Source organism: Chlorocebus sabaeus, chromosome 18 (assembly GCF_047675955.1).
Source record: "Chlorocebus sabaeus isolate Y175 chromosome 18, mChlSab1.0.hap1, whole genome shotgun sequence".
NCBI classification, from domain to species: Eukaryota; Metazoa; Chordata; class Mammalia; order Primates; family Cercopithecidae; genus Chlorocebus; species Chlorocebus sabaeus.
In genome coordinates this window covers 72,782,297-72,797,330 of record NC_132921.1, presented here as the reverse complement: position 1 = coordinate 72,797,330, position 15,034 = coordinate 72,782,297, and the positions used below count along the sequence as shown (strand labels likewise).

The 15,034-nt window shown below is 41.9% G+C and overlaps 1 protein-coding gene across 5 annotated transcripts in view; it reads right to left on the bottom strand.

Moving 5' to 3' along the window:
• The window catches only part of PIEZO2 (piezo type mechanosensitive ion channel component 2), a 468,788-nt gene that overhangs the window by 383,264 nt on the left and 70,490 nt on the right, over positions 1–15,034 (bottom strand). The window lies entirely within an intron of this gene.

Sequence of the window (15,034 nt, the reverse complement as noted above, 5' to 3'; positions counted from 1 at the left end):
AAAACCAAGGGTGCATAACAAAAGACGGTCTCAGATGTCACTGGATCAAACAGTCACGTCCTGAATAGATATGTAAATTAAAAAGTAATAAATTAGGTATTTATTCTGTGTTCATCACTGTGTTGAGCATGACGAGAGACAGATAATTAAAATACATCGACACTGGTCTTAAAATCTAACCAAGAAATATAAAGGTAAAAGACAAAACTATTAAAAATAATAATAGCTACAATAATTTAAGGGATACATAGTATAAAAATATGTAAATTGTGACACCATACACATAAAATGGTATTGGGGGTGGACTATAAAAGTTCAGACTTCTGCCGGGCGCGGTGGCTCAAGCCTGTAATCCCAGCACTTTGGGAGGCTGAGGCGGGCGAATCACGAGGTCAGGATATCGAGACCATCCTGGCTAACACGGTGAAACCCCGTCTCTACTAAAAAATACAAAAAACTAGCCAGGCGATGTGGCGGGCTATGTAGTCCCAGCTACCGGGGAGGCTGAGGCAGGAGAATAGCATGAACCCGGGAGGCGGAGCTTGCAGTGAGCTGAGATTGCACCACTGCACTCCAGCTCAGGCGACAGAGGGAGACTCCGTCTCAAAAAAAAAAAAAAAAAAAAAAAGTTCAGACTTTTTTTTGTTTGTTTGCGACTGAGTTTTGTCCTATTGTCCAGGCTGGAGTGCAGTGGCATGATCTTGGCTCACTGCAGCCTCTGCCTCCTGGATTCAGGTGATTCTCCTGCCTCAGCCTCTCAAGTAGCTGGGATTACAGGAGCACACCACCATGCCTGGCTAATTTTTGTACTTTCAGTAGAGATGGGGTTTCGTCATGTTGGCCAGGCTGGTCTTGAACTCTTGACCTCAGGTAATCTGCCCGCCTCAGCCTCCCAAAGTGCTGGGATTACAGGCGTGAGTCACCGCACCTGGCCTAGTGCATACTTTTTATGTACGATTAAAGTTATCAATTTAAAATACTCTGTTATACTATAAAATGCTTTATGTAAACCTCATGGTCACCACAAAGCAAAAACCTATAGCAGATACAAAAAAGACAAAAAATACAAAATCAAAGCATACCACTAGAGAAAATCACCAAATCACGAAGGAAGACAGCAAGAGAGAAAGAAATGAACAAACTGAAGTACAAAATAATCAGAAAATAATAAACAAAATGATAGTAGTAAGTCCTTGGCTACCAATAATTACCTTAATACATTGTATACTATTAGGTGATAGTTACACTAAAAGCCCAGACTTCTCTACTAAGCAATATATCTACGCAACAAAATTGTACTTGTACCGCCTAAACATATAAAAATAAAAAAGAACATTTTGTTCCTCCACTAGGCCCTATTAGGCCAATGGAGAAATCTAGCAATAAAAGGCAAATGTAAGCACACTTAATTTTTATTTTTTTTAATTTATTTTTTTGAGATGGAGTCTCGCTCTGTCACCCAGGCTGGAGTGTAGTGGTGCGATCTCGGCTCACTGCAAGCTCCGCCTCCTGGGTTCATGCCATTCTCCTGTCTCAGCCTCCCACGTAGCTGGGACTACAGGCACCCACCACCATGTCTAGCTAATTTTTTGTATTTTTACTAGAGACGGGTTTTCACTGTGTTAGCCAGGATGGTCTCGATCTCCTGACCTCGTGATCCCCCCGCCTCGGCCTCCCAAAGTGCTGGGATTACAGGCATGAGCCACCGCGCTGGCTAGAATTTTTTAAAAGACCCAAGTATATGCTACCTGGAAGAAACTCACTTCCCATTTAAGAATACACAGAGACTGAAGGTGAAAGGATAGAAAAAGATATTCTATGCAAATGAAAACCAAAAGACACCAGGGATAGTTAGACTTGTATCTGATAAAATAGACTTTAAGAACTGTAAAATGAGACAAAGGTCAACATATAGTGACAAAGGAATCAACTGTAATGGTTGTAAATATATTGGAACATCTACATATATAAAGCAAATATCAATGGATATAAAGAAAGAGATAAACTATAATATAATAATAGCAGGGGATTTCAATATCCATTTTTAGAAATGGATAGACCATTCAATCAGAAAATTAAGAAGAAAACATCAGACAAACTACATTTTAGACCAAATGAACCTAATAGACATATACAGAACAGTCTATCCAACAGCAGCAGGATACACATTCTATTTTTTCTTTTTTTTTTTTAAATCGGTGATAAAAAAAATCTCCCCTCAAAAATAAATGAAGAAATAAATAAAAGCCCAGGACCTGATGAATTCTACCGAATATTTAAGGAGAAATAATACCAATTCTTCTCAAATTCTTCCAAGAAAATTAGAGAAGAGGGAATACTTGCAAAGTCATCCTATGTGGTCATCATTACCCTGATACTAAAACCAGACAAGGATAATACAAGGAAAGAAAATTACAGGCCAGTGTCCTTGATGAACATAGATGCACAAGTCCTCAACAAAATGCAAGCAAACCCAACTCAGCAAGAAAAAGTCTCCATCATGATCAAGTGGGCTTTATCCCAGGGATGCAAGAATGGTTCAACATACCTACAGCTATCAATGTGATACACCTCATTAACAGAATGAAGAACAAAAACCATATATCTTCTCAAAGATGCAGAAAAACTATCCGGCAAAATTCAACACCCTTCTGGTAAAAATTCTCAACAAATTACGTATGGAAGAAATGGACTTCAGTACAATAGAGGCCATATGTAACACACACACAACTAATATTACACTCATCAGTGACAATTTAAAATTTTTCTTCTAATACCAGAAATAAGACAAGGATGCCTACTCTTGACACTTCTATTCAATGTGGTATGGGAAGTCCTAGACAGAGAAATTAGGCAAGAAAAAGAAATCAATACATCAAAATTGGAAAGGAAGAAGCAAAGCAAATTTGTCTGTTTGCAGATGACCTGATCTTATATAAAGAAAACCCTAAAGACTCAACCAAAAACTTGTTAGAACTAATTAATTCAGTAAAGTTTCAAAATACAAAATCAACACAAGAAAATCAGTAGTATTCGCTATATGCTAACAATGAAGTATCTGAAAAATAAATTTTAAAAATCCCATTCACAGTAGCTACAAATAATACTTAGAAATAAATCTAACCAAAGAGGTGAAAGACCTATAAATGGAAGAATATAAAACACTGATAACAGAAATTGAGGCAGACACAAATACAGTCATGGACCTCTTAGCATCAGCAATATGTTCTGAGAAAGGCATTGTTAGGTAATTTTGTCCTTGTGGGAACTGTGTGCTTACATAAACAGAGATGGTACACCCTACTGCACACCTAGACAATATAGTGTCGCCTACTGCTCCTAGGCCAAAAACGTATGCAGCATATGTTACTGTGCTGAATACTACAGGCAACTGTAATACAATGGCGAGGATTTATGTATCTAAACATATCTAAATATAGAAAAAGTACAGTAAAAACTATGGCATTATAATCTTATGGGACCAGCCCCACAGACCATCAGCATTCCTGCTTGGTGGCAATCAAAGGGCATGGAGATCAAGCCCTGAACAGAGATGTTAGTTGAAATAATAAGAAAAAATGAACTCTCTGAAGGGAAGAACACTAAAGAGAGGCACAAAGGAGGCAGGTGTTTGTCTTAGCTCTGCCTACAGGTGAGATGAGAAGGGGCAAGGAAACTGGCAGGTAGGAAAGAAAAAAGCAGCAGAAAAATGTGAGACGGATATGAGGAAAACCAGGAAAGCCCAGCTTCACAAAGGGAAAGGTTTTCATGAAAGAAGTCCACTGCAACGGGGAGACTAGATTGTCACGACTGCCGGTAAGGATGTCCTTGCAGCCCCTCGCAGAAGGGCTTCAGCCCAGAAGGAAGGAAGGAAGTCAACCTATGGAAGTGTACTGAACATGCTGCCACAACCAGGAAGCTGGAAGCAAGAAGGGGAGGCCCGGGAGACTGAGCAGAGGACGCCAAGGAACAGACCGGGCCCAAGTGCTCCTGGTCACCGAAGTGCTGAGCATCTGGGCCTAGGGCAGAGTTCGGGCTGGGGGGACACATCAGGATGCTCGGATTCTCTTTCCAGCTGCTTTTTCCCTTCTGCTTATTTCTCATCCAGAGTTGAAGTCTTTTATAGAACATTGTAGAGACGTTTGGTCATTCATCTGCAACAGACATGTAGTGAGCACACACTGTGTGCTGGGCGTTGTCCTAGGCGTTTGAGCTACATCAGAGAGCAAAACGGAAATGAGAGATCGTACCCTGCCTTTGGGAGCTGACGTTCTGGTGGGGAGACATCGGTGAACAACGGGCAAAATCAAAGGCAAAGCATGTGGTGTGTTGGAAAGGAAGTGCTATGTCCACAAGAAGTCCAGCCAGAGAAGGGAAAGACACAGCCTAGGGGAGGGGAGGCGTGAAGGGGAAAGTGAGGTTGAAGCCCAGAGGTAAGGGAGGTGATGAGCTGATTGAGTGATTCCTGTCAATTCCCTTTGGGAGAAGCACTCAGGCAAAATGGAAGCAAGCCAGACCCCTCTAACCTCCTGAAGACAGCCCCAAAGAGCCCAGTGTGCAAGCAGAAGCCTCCAGGAGGCCGGATCATGCCAGGCCTTGCAAGGGCTCCGAGGACTCTGGTTTTCCCTCTGAGTGGCCGTGGAAGTGATCATTCTCCCCCTGGGTTTTCGGCTGCCTGGCTCCTGCTGTGCTGGCAGCTCTAATTGCCCACCTGTGCCCATCCTGTGCTCCATGCTACTGCAAAACTACATCACCTGTGTCTGCCCTGTCCTTTCTGAATCAGGCATCTTCCTGTACAGCTCACATGCTTCCCCTCTTGGAAGCTGTCCAGGAGCATACCCTCCTCCAAATGAGATTTCTTTTTTTTTTTTTTTTTTTGAGACTGAGTCTCACTTTGTCGCCCAGGCTGGAGTGTAGTGGCCGGATCTCAGCTCACTGCAAGCTCCGCCTCCCGGGTTCCCGCCATTCTCCTGCCTCAGCCTCCCGAGTAGCTGGGACTACAGGCGCCGCCACCTCGCCCGGCTAGTTTTTTGTATTTTTTAGTAGAGACGGGGTTTCACCGTGTTCGCCAGGATGGTCTTGACCTCCTGACCTCGTGATCCGCCCATCTCAGCCTCCCAAAGTGCTGGGATTACAGGCTTGAGCCACAGTGCCCGGCCAAATGAGATTTCTTACTCCCTGGTGCCCCCTCAAGCGTACGTCTCATCCAGCACCCCTTGCACGTACTTCTACGTCAGCGGGGCCCTTCCGGGTAGGGTAGAACGCTTGTCATCTCTGTCCTCTCCATACCCACTACTGTATCTGCTCCAGAGTAGAGGATCATGCTTACAAAACGAATGAATGCATAAAAACAAATGAAAACAACTTGAGGACATCTAAAAGAAACCGCAGGGTATCAAGGTATGCAGAATTTCTGGTGGCAATGAAAACACCCCAACCGACATGGTCCCCAAATAAAAACGTAATAAATGAGAACATTTCTCTCTTTTTTTTTTTTTTAGCTTAGGTGAGATTTTTTAATGTTAATCCATGTTGGACAATAAAATTACCTAATTCTGCGAATTTCTGGGTCGAGAGAAAAATAAAAGTCACTCGTATGATTGTACCGTCGTAAAGAGCATGCATAGTGCATGTAAGTATTCACTCATGTAAGAGCTCATACTAATGCGCTTACTGTGTGTCAAGCCCGGATCTATGCCTTTCATGTCAATTAACTCTTGTAGTTATTATCCTCATTTTACAAAGTCTGTTATTTCTTTCTACATGTGAAGAAGCAGGCCCAGTGGGTACAGCTGTGTTGCCTGGCTGAGGTTTGTGCCTCTGCAGTTGGGATCCTGAGTCTGTGCTGTCATCAAGAAGCACATGACCTCACAACCACACCACATCCTTATTCTGTGTATCTTTCTCCCCAGTTAAACAGCAAGGGCTCAGTAAGGCTGAGGCCGGGCTAGGATTACAGGTGTGAGCCACCACGCCCACGCAACAACTGCTTCTTTATCAAGTGTCATGTTGCCTCAGACCCCTTCGCACACCCTCTGCACTTAGCACAGGGCACTCTGTGAACATGATGGCAAATGCTCTGAATGTATGTTGTTGTTTCAAGCTTTTGTAACTTTGCTATGTAAGCCTTTATATTATTTGCAATCAAACTGTGTATATTAAGGAAGATTTCCTACGATTAACTTCACAGGCGGGAGAATAGAGCCTGGTCTTGGTTTCCCACATCACAACCTTTTAGTTACAATTATTTATAGCAAAGTCCAACAAGCTATGGAGAGGACAAGGGTGGCCCAGGGTCAGGGGCGGCCTCTAAAACCACCCCCAGTGGTCCCCATCTCCTCGTGTTCACATCCATTTGAGCAATCGCCTCTTCCTGAGTGTGGGCCGTACCTAGAGACTCACTTCTAATGAAGAGAATACAGTAAAAGTATTGGGGTACCACTTCCACAGCTAAGCTACAAAAGGGCTAAGGCTTGTCTTGAGCATCCCCTCTCCCTTGCTCACCCTGAGGGAAGTCAGCTGCCATGCTACATGTGTCCTGCGGAGAGGCCCGTGTGGCAAAGGACTGAGGTTTCCACCCAAAAGCCACTCGAGTCAGCTTGGAGGCAGATCCTCCTCTGACAACGTGCTCACTCGAGTGCCCCTGGATTGCAGCCGCAAGAGACTCTGTGCCAGAGGATGCAGCCAAGCCACATCTGGAGTCCTGACTCCTAAGAACTCTGAGACGGTGTGTGTTGTGTTAAGCTGCTAAATGTATGCAGCAATCTGTATGCAGCAATAGATAACTAGTGAGAGCACAAACTAAAAAATAAATTAGGGCCGGGCGCGGTGGCTCACACCTGTAATCCCAGCACTTTGGGAGGCCGAAGTGGGCAGATCACGAGGTCAGGAGATCGAGACCATACTGGCTAACACAGTGAAACCCCTTCTCTACTAAAAATACAAACAATTAGCCGGGCGAGGTGGCGGGCGCCTGTAGTCCCAGCTACTCGGGAGACTGAGGCAGGAGAATGGCGTGAACCCAGGAGGCGGAGCTTGCAGTGAGCCGAGACTGCGCCACTGCACTCCAGTCTGGGCGACAGAGCGAGACTCCGTCTCAAAATAAATAAATAAATAAATAAGTTTAAAAAAAAATTAAATAAATAAAAAATAAACCACCTCCAAAAATCCAGCTTCACTTACTTGTCATTTGAAATCATCCCATTCGACCAATGAGAGTCACAATTTTATTTGATGTATGTGAAGATGCTACCCAAAAGTTATCCAAAACTACAAGGGTTTTAAATGCTATTATTTAAGTGAGTTGTCTCCATCGAGGGAAAAATATGCCTTTGAACTTGGCAATATGGCACATTCAAGCTAGAAAAGCCTTAGAAGGCAAATAACAACTGCTTCTTTTTTTTTTTTCTTTTTTTTTTTTTTTTTGAGACAGAGTGGCTCTGTCGCCCAGGCTGGAGTGCAGTGGCGCAATCGCGGCTCACTGCAACCTCCGCCTTCTGGGTTCACACCAGTCTCCTGCCTCAGCCTCCCGAGTAGCTGGGACTACAGGCGCCGCCACCACGCTCGGCTAATTTGTTGTATTTTCAGTAGAGATGGGGTTTCACTGTGTTAGCCAGGATGGTCTCGATCTCCTGACCCCGTGATCCACCCGCCTTGGCCTCCCAAAGTGCTGGGATTACAGGCGTGAGCCACCGTGCCCAGCCAATAACTGCTTCTTTATCAAGTGTGATATTGCCTTTGTTCAAGATTCGGAGACATTTAAAGCACATTCATTCCTTTTCATAACGAGCGATCATACTTTTGCTGCACAACGTCCCTGACACTCCACCTTTCTTAGTGGATTCTCAGGGAGCTGCACCTCCATCCTCTGGCAGCAACAATGTTACTGTGGACAGAACAACAAAAATGCAAATCAATGTATTTAAAGGAAAAAGATTATTTGCGTTAGCCAAGGTGCTTTAGCACTGCAGTTTCCACTATTTCTACCTGGTTTTAACCATCCAAAATTATACAACAGCTGACAGTAATTCCCCAAACAAAAGACCTTGACAGGCCTGAAGAACTCACAATTAAAAACTGAGATCACAAGTTATCAAGTAAAGTAAACATGAATATTGCCTTATGAATCGCAAACACTTGGACTTGCCTCGTTCACGAGTTTTCTTTTCTAAAGATGAAACACGGTGTGCAATTTGGAAAAAACTCTAGAAGTCAGAAAAATGATCGATTTGACTTTGACAATTTACAATGTGTCAACACAGAAAGGGGGAAAATCTCTTGCAAATATGAAATGGTTAGGGTGGCCATGTAACATTTGTAAAAATACTTGCGTTGCAATAGATATAGAATAATTTTCCTGTTACTGCACTATGATCACAGAGAGGTTTACACACACTTGACCATTCTATGGTAGCTCAAGGCAGTAATTTTAGATTATGCTATTAAAGGTAAGTCAGAGAGGTTTACACACACTTGACCATTCTTTGGTAGCTCAGGGCAGTAATTTTAGATTATGCTATTAAAGGTAAGCGCCCTCAGAGCTGAATTTTTGGCAAGATGTGCCCTCCCAGCTCCTTATCCCTTTAGCAAGGCCAAACAAGGTCTCACTATTAATGGTCTAGGCAACAGTGCCTTAAATGTTTAGAACCTCCAATTCTACTAAGTATGTTTTAAATGCTCTTTATTGCCTCAAGGAGCTTTGTTTATTTTAACAGTTGCCACAGCACTAGATAGGTAAACATTACTCCCAATAAGCAACTTTAAAACCAACTGACAAAATAGTTCTGTCTATCCAGTAATTCTATAAATTGTTTGTATCTTTAATAATTTTCTTTCTGTACTCTGAAGCAATTGAGTGCTTTTCAAAGGACATTCTTTCAAAATTATGGTTATTTTATAAATTAGCAAAAAAGAGAAATAACTGCAAACTATTTACAATAGAGCAGGAAAAAAATTAAACCACCATAGATTTTTTCCTGAGGAAGCAAACCTATCAAAGAAATGAGAGAAAGGAAAAAGGCTGTTACGTCACCTGATTCATTGTCTATCAGTGTAGAATTCTTTCCCCCATTATCTACTCTGTGTTTTACATCTGGTTGAAACTGTAAATGTCTCAAACAGTGACACTTTAGAGCAGCAGACAGTCGAGACAAGAACATGCTCTTCTTCTCCCTCTAGTCTCACCTCTGTGCCCACTGGCGGTCTTGCCCCAGGTGCTTCCTACAGAAAGTTACAAAAATTGTTTCTTCAATAAGGACAGTGCCAGTCTCTCTCACCACCATTCAGAAAGGCAAGATATATGCTTACATACATATTCTTATCACGTAACACCTGCGTCAGATTCTTTACACACACCAAAACGTGCTCACATATGTGTGATAGGAAAGGCTAACAGAGATATATTTCTTTCTTTCTTTCTTTCTTTTTTTAAGACGGAGTCTCGCTCTGTCGCCCAGGCTGGAGTGCAGTGGTGTGATCTCAGCTCACTGCAAACTCCGCCTCCTGGGTTCACGCCATTCTCCTGCCTCAGCCTCCTGAGTAGCTGGGACTACAGGCGCCGCCACCACGCTCCGCTAATTTTTTGTATTTTTAGTAGAGACGGGGTTTCACCGTGTTAGCCAGGATGGTCTCGATCTCCTGACCTTGTGGTCTGCCTGCCACGGCCTCCCCAAAGTGCTGGGATTACAGGCGTGACCCACTGTGCCTGGCCTAGAGATATATTTCAAATAAGAAAATATGCTCTCCCATTTAGATATATTTTATTTAACATTACATTTTTAGCCTGGAATGTGTGAAGGCTGACATTGCTGCAGTGTGTCAGCACAATGCTGAACTCATCAATCAAGTATTCCTCACACTTCGAGAAAGAGAAACACAGAAACACTGTATTCTACATTAGTTTCATTAAATAAATTATTTAAAAGAATGTGATTTTAGGGTAAAGCCTGAAGGAAAACAAGACTTTTACGGAGTAATAGATTATAAGGACTTGTATTAGAAAATCATAACTACTACTCAATTTCCTAAAACTTTGAAGCCAATCTAAGGAAAAAAATCTGGCAAAACCATTTTATTTATAAAGGAAAAAAAGACTCTGGTCTGAATTTTCTGCTTTTTCCAAACAACTAGAGATACTATTTGTAAACTATGAGTTAGAACAGATGATTACTAAGATCTTAGTTTTTTTTTTTTTTTTTTTTTTTTTTTGGCTGTTAGTTTAAAAATGTGTTGCTTTTAATTTAGTATACAAAGGTAGGATTCTGTTATCTATGTTAACATATACACATATCAGATCAAATATTAGCAACAGTATTAAGCAGTATATATATAATTTCATATATTAGTAATAGTACATATATAATTTCATATCAAATATTAGTAACAGTATTAAACAGTATGTCATCAAATGTTAGTAACAATATTAAAAGTTTCACTCAGTTTTCTAAACTCATCCTGATCGAACAGTTTGCATAATTTTAAAGAAAGAATAGCAGTGCTTCTTCCTCCTTTGAAATATCTTTTAATATGTTCTTCATCATCTTACAAGTGCACCCATACGAAGTTGTACTTAAAACCCAAATCCTTGCGTTCAAGTTTGACCATGTTTATCTTCCATAATGGTCTCTGATCTGAGGGAACAGCACCACACATTGCCTCTCATAATTGCAAATGAGGAAATAAAGCTTTTACGCTCATACATAATTTCTTAAACTATCAGACAAATTATACTTGAAATTAGACCTATTTCATTATGAATATAAAGAGCGCTGCATTAAAATCCACAGTTCCTACGCCTACCAAAACAAAACTTGCTCTCTTACCATTATGATGAATAAGAATAATTAGGTGGCCAAGTGGGTGCTAAGAAAAGGTCAAATATTAAAATTGTTTATTAGCCCGCTCATCTTAGTGACTTTGTCATCTACAGAAGTGAAGAGTTAGCATTTGTAGACTGGAGGACTCGGGAGGTTGCTTTGGTTTGTGTCATGGTATTTGCTGATTTAGAAATCACTCATCAGGCCAGGTGTGGTGGCTCATGCCCGCAATCCCAGCGCTTTGGGAGGCAGAGGCAGGAGGATTGCTTGAGACCAGGAATTTGAGACCAACCTGGGCAACATAGTGAGACCCCCATCTCCACAAAAAAAAAAAAAAGGCAGAAAAGAAAAAAAATAGCTGGGCATGGTGGCACATGCCTGTAGTCCCAGCTACTCTACGTGGGAGACTGAGGTGGGAGGATTGCTTGAGCCCAGCAGTTCGAGGCTGCGGTGAGCTGTGATTGCACCACTGCACTCCAGCCTGTCTCAGGAGTTTTCTCTTTATAGATTCACAGAGATTTCAAGTTTGGGAAGTTCTTCCTCCATTTTCATTAATATCAGTACTTTTAAACTTTGAACCATTGACCTTGGTAGTTTTAAATGTCAAAAACAGGTAGATATTAACACGTTCAGTTCAACATAAAATAAAGTGGGAATGGCTTACTAGACTGTGTTACAAAGTAGAGCATAAGTGTCATTTTTCATTTTCAAAAACAAGAGAAATCAGTTTCAATCTTATCCAGTCCCCTGACATTCAAGCGTCAAATGCTCATCCCTAAGCAACTGGAAATAGCAATGGAAAAAGGGGTGACGGCCAAGGCCAGAATACACATGCATACACGCAAAAACACATACACACACACACACCACACACACATACACACACACCACACACAAACACATACACACACACACACACACACACCCCCACACACACCAACACACACACCACACACACATACATACACATACACACACATACACCCCCACACACACCAACACATACACCACACACACACATACACCCCCACACACACCAACACATACACCACACACACACACATACACATACACACACACACCCCCACACACACCAACACACACACCACACACACATACATACACATATACACACATACACACACCCCCACACACACCAACACATACACCACACACACACATACATACACATACACACATACACACACCCCCACACACACCAACACATACACCACACACATACATACACATACACACACCCCCACACACACCAACACACACACCACACACACATACATACACACACACTTGTATGGGCTTTATGTAAGCGGCAGTGGCTTTTTATAACAGGATTAATTTACTGCCTGCCAATTTCCTTCTTGCAAGAACTTAGTAAAAATAGAATTTTTTGTAGACTTTTACTGTAGACTTTAGAATATTCTATATTATTCTTGGCAGCGTCCCCCTTGGACTGAGGTATGCATTAACATGAAAAGAAATCAATTCAACTCCATCTCCAGCACACAATGCTACCCAACATTACATCTTAACAACTAATACGGCCGTAAATTGATTAAAATTACAGTTTTATCTTAATACATTTACTTTGACATTGTCTGCTTCTTCCTGGGAACATCCTCTTCCCTGACATATATGGAACTATTGCTATTGCTTTCAAATATTTCTGTTGCTAGAGAAGTAGACACACCTTTTATGGCGTGAATTCAGCCTTGGACTATGTCAGGGGATTATGCTTATGATACCATACTAATGAGACACACGCGGCCTCTGACCACAGTGTGAAAGCCTCGCTCCCAGAGCAACATCCAAATAGCAGTGAATTGGATGGACGCCTCAAAACGAACCTCTTTTGCCAGATCTCTTCAGTCTCTACCTACTCAGCGTCTTTGGCCTTGCATTTCGTGGAATCACAGAGTCTGTGTTACTGAGAACAGAGAGGGGTGAAAAAGAATCCTTGCAGGGACCAGTCTAAAGAGATGTTCCCCAGGCTGCCTCAGCCTTCTGCTCTATTACCCTTCTTTTCAGTCTATACCACACCCTCATACCTTAGAAAACCACACCCTCATACCTTAGAAAGTTACGGTAGTTAAAAAATTGCTGGAGGCATTCTTTATTCAGAAAATTAGAGTAAGTATTCCAATAACATTTTTGAGCTCACTATAGGTGCTTCCATCAGCTCATGATCTTGAGATTGTTTGATTTTGCAATCACTAGATTAAAAAAAATCTCAGATCTCCTAAACCCAGGCATAGATGTTGTTTGACTTTCCCTGGCCCATCGTTCTGCCATATATTTACCAAATGATGCATCATATTTCACAACTCTCCCTGCTTTCTCCTAAAGAGAGGCTGCTTTGGTATCAGCGTCTACCTCCAAAAAGTAAGTACGACTCAGGAGCCCCTGTGAGTTAAGATGGATGGTTTATGTCAAAATTCCACAGAGGCTAAGTTAACCTCCACAAATATCTTTGCCAGGTCACTTGGCAAACTTTTACTGGGGGACAGGTAGGTTGCAGAACCCGCCACTCTTGGCCTATCACTTGAAAAAGTCAAGCATCAATGTACTCTTTTAAATGCACCTCCAATTCCAGCCAAACTCCCCTATTATCGATTCCTCAAATATGTTTATCAGCAGGCCCTAGGCCACTTTGGAACAGGGGTTGTTTCCTGTTCATGACTGATTACTCGAGTCTCTACTCCATTTCTGCACACAGTAAGCATTCAGTAAATATTTACTGAAAGAATAAATTAACTCCTGCCTCTTTCTTTGCCAACCTGGAATGCCCTCTGCCCAACAGTAAACCACAAATTCATAAGCATCCTTCAAATTAGCTCACATGTTTGTCTCCTCCCTCAGAATGCCCTCATAACCTCAAAGAAAAGTAACATTTTCTGAATAAAAAAGCATGTCTAGCAACAAAGGAATCATTCAGTACGGATTATCATGCAATAGAATTCTGTGCAACAGTTACAAAGAATGGTTGTTGCAATGTGCATGGACATGGAATGATGTTCACAATACAACAAGTGAAAAAATAGGTTGTCAAATTGTTTATAGTGGGACCGACCTATTAGGTAGATACTGTCAATATCCACCATTCAGAGGAAGTAAGGCTCAGAAGGACGCATAAATTGTCCAGTGTCAAGGAAAAACTGGGAACTAATCTCCGTCAGGCTGTCTCCAGATCCCCACTCCTAACCACTCCACTCTGCTACCTCTCTCATCTACACAGAAAACACCTTATAAAAATAACACACTATTAACAGTGGTTGCTTCTAAAAAGAACTGAAGGAGGGAAAACTGGGGCTTTTTATCTTTATCATGTTACAGTTTTTCATGATGTCTATGTGTCTATTTTATATTTAAAAAATAAAATTAAATCTAAGGAAAAAGTTGTCTCTTCCACCTCAGAATACCCATAGCATTTTGCTTTTAACACTCTTAACAACATCATTGCATATGGCCTTGTAGAATTTCACTGTCTATGCACGCTACTTCCTTGATTAGATTGTAACCCCCTTAAGAGTAGGGCTTTGCCACTGCTACGTCCTCAAAGAACCTAGTGTAGTGCCTTGCACATAATAAGCCTGTGATGATGGTGCAGTATGAATGAAGGAATAAAGGGGTTATCTTCCTTGGCCCTCAAAAAACAGAGGCATCAGGTCAGGCGCGGTGGCTCAACGCCTATAATCCCAGCACTCTGGGAGGCTGAGGCGGGTGGATCATGAGGTCAGAAGATCGAGACCATCCTGCCCAACATGGTGAAACCCCGTCTCTACTAAAAACACAAAAATTAGCTGGGTGTGGTGGCAGGTGCCTGTAATCCCAGCTACTCAAGAGTCTGAGGCAGGAGAATCGCTTGAACTCAGGAGGCGGAGGTCATGGTGAGCCGAGATCGTGCCACTGCACTCCAGGCTGGCGACAGAGCAAGACTCTGTCAAAAAAAAAAAAAAAAAAAAAAAAAAAGCAGAGCTATCAGACAAAAGTTATCACACCTGACCAATGGAGTTAATGTCCAAAAGCTTCACCAAACTGGTTATTCTGCAACATACCATCTGGCTAACATAATGACATGGCTACAATAACAATATTAAAAAGGAATTTGATGAAAGTGCTGGAAAATAATATTTGGGTAATAATTTCCACTTAGACATCCAGAAAGAGACAAGAAACAAGAAAGTTTCCTGAGTCACAAACCT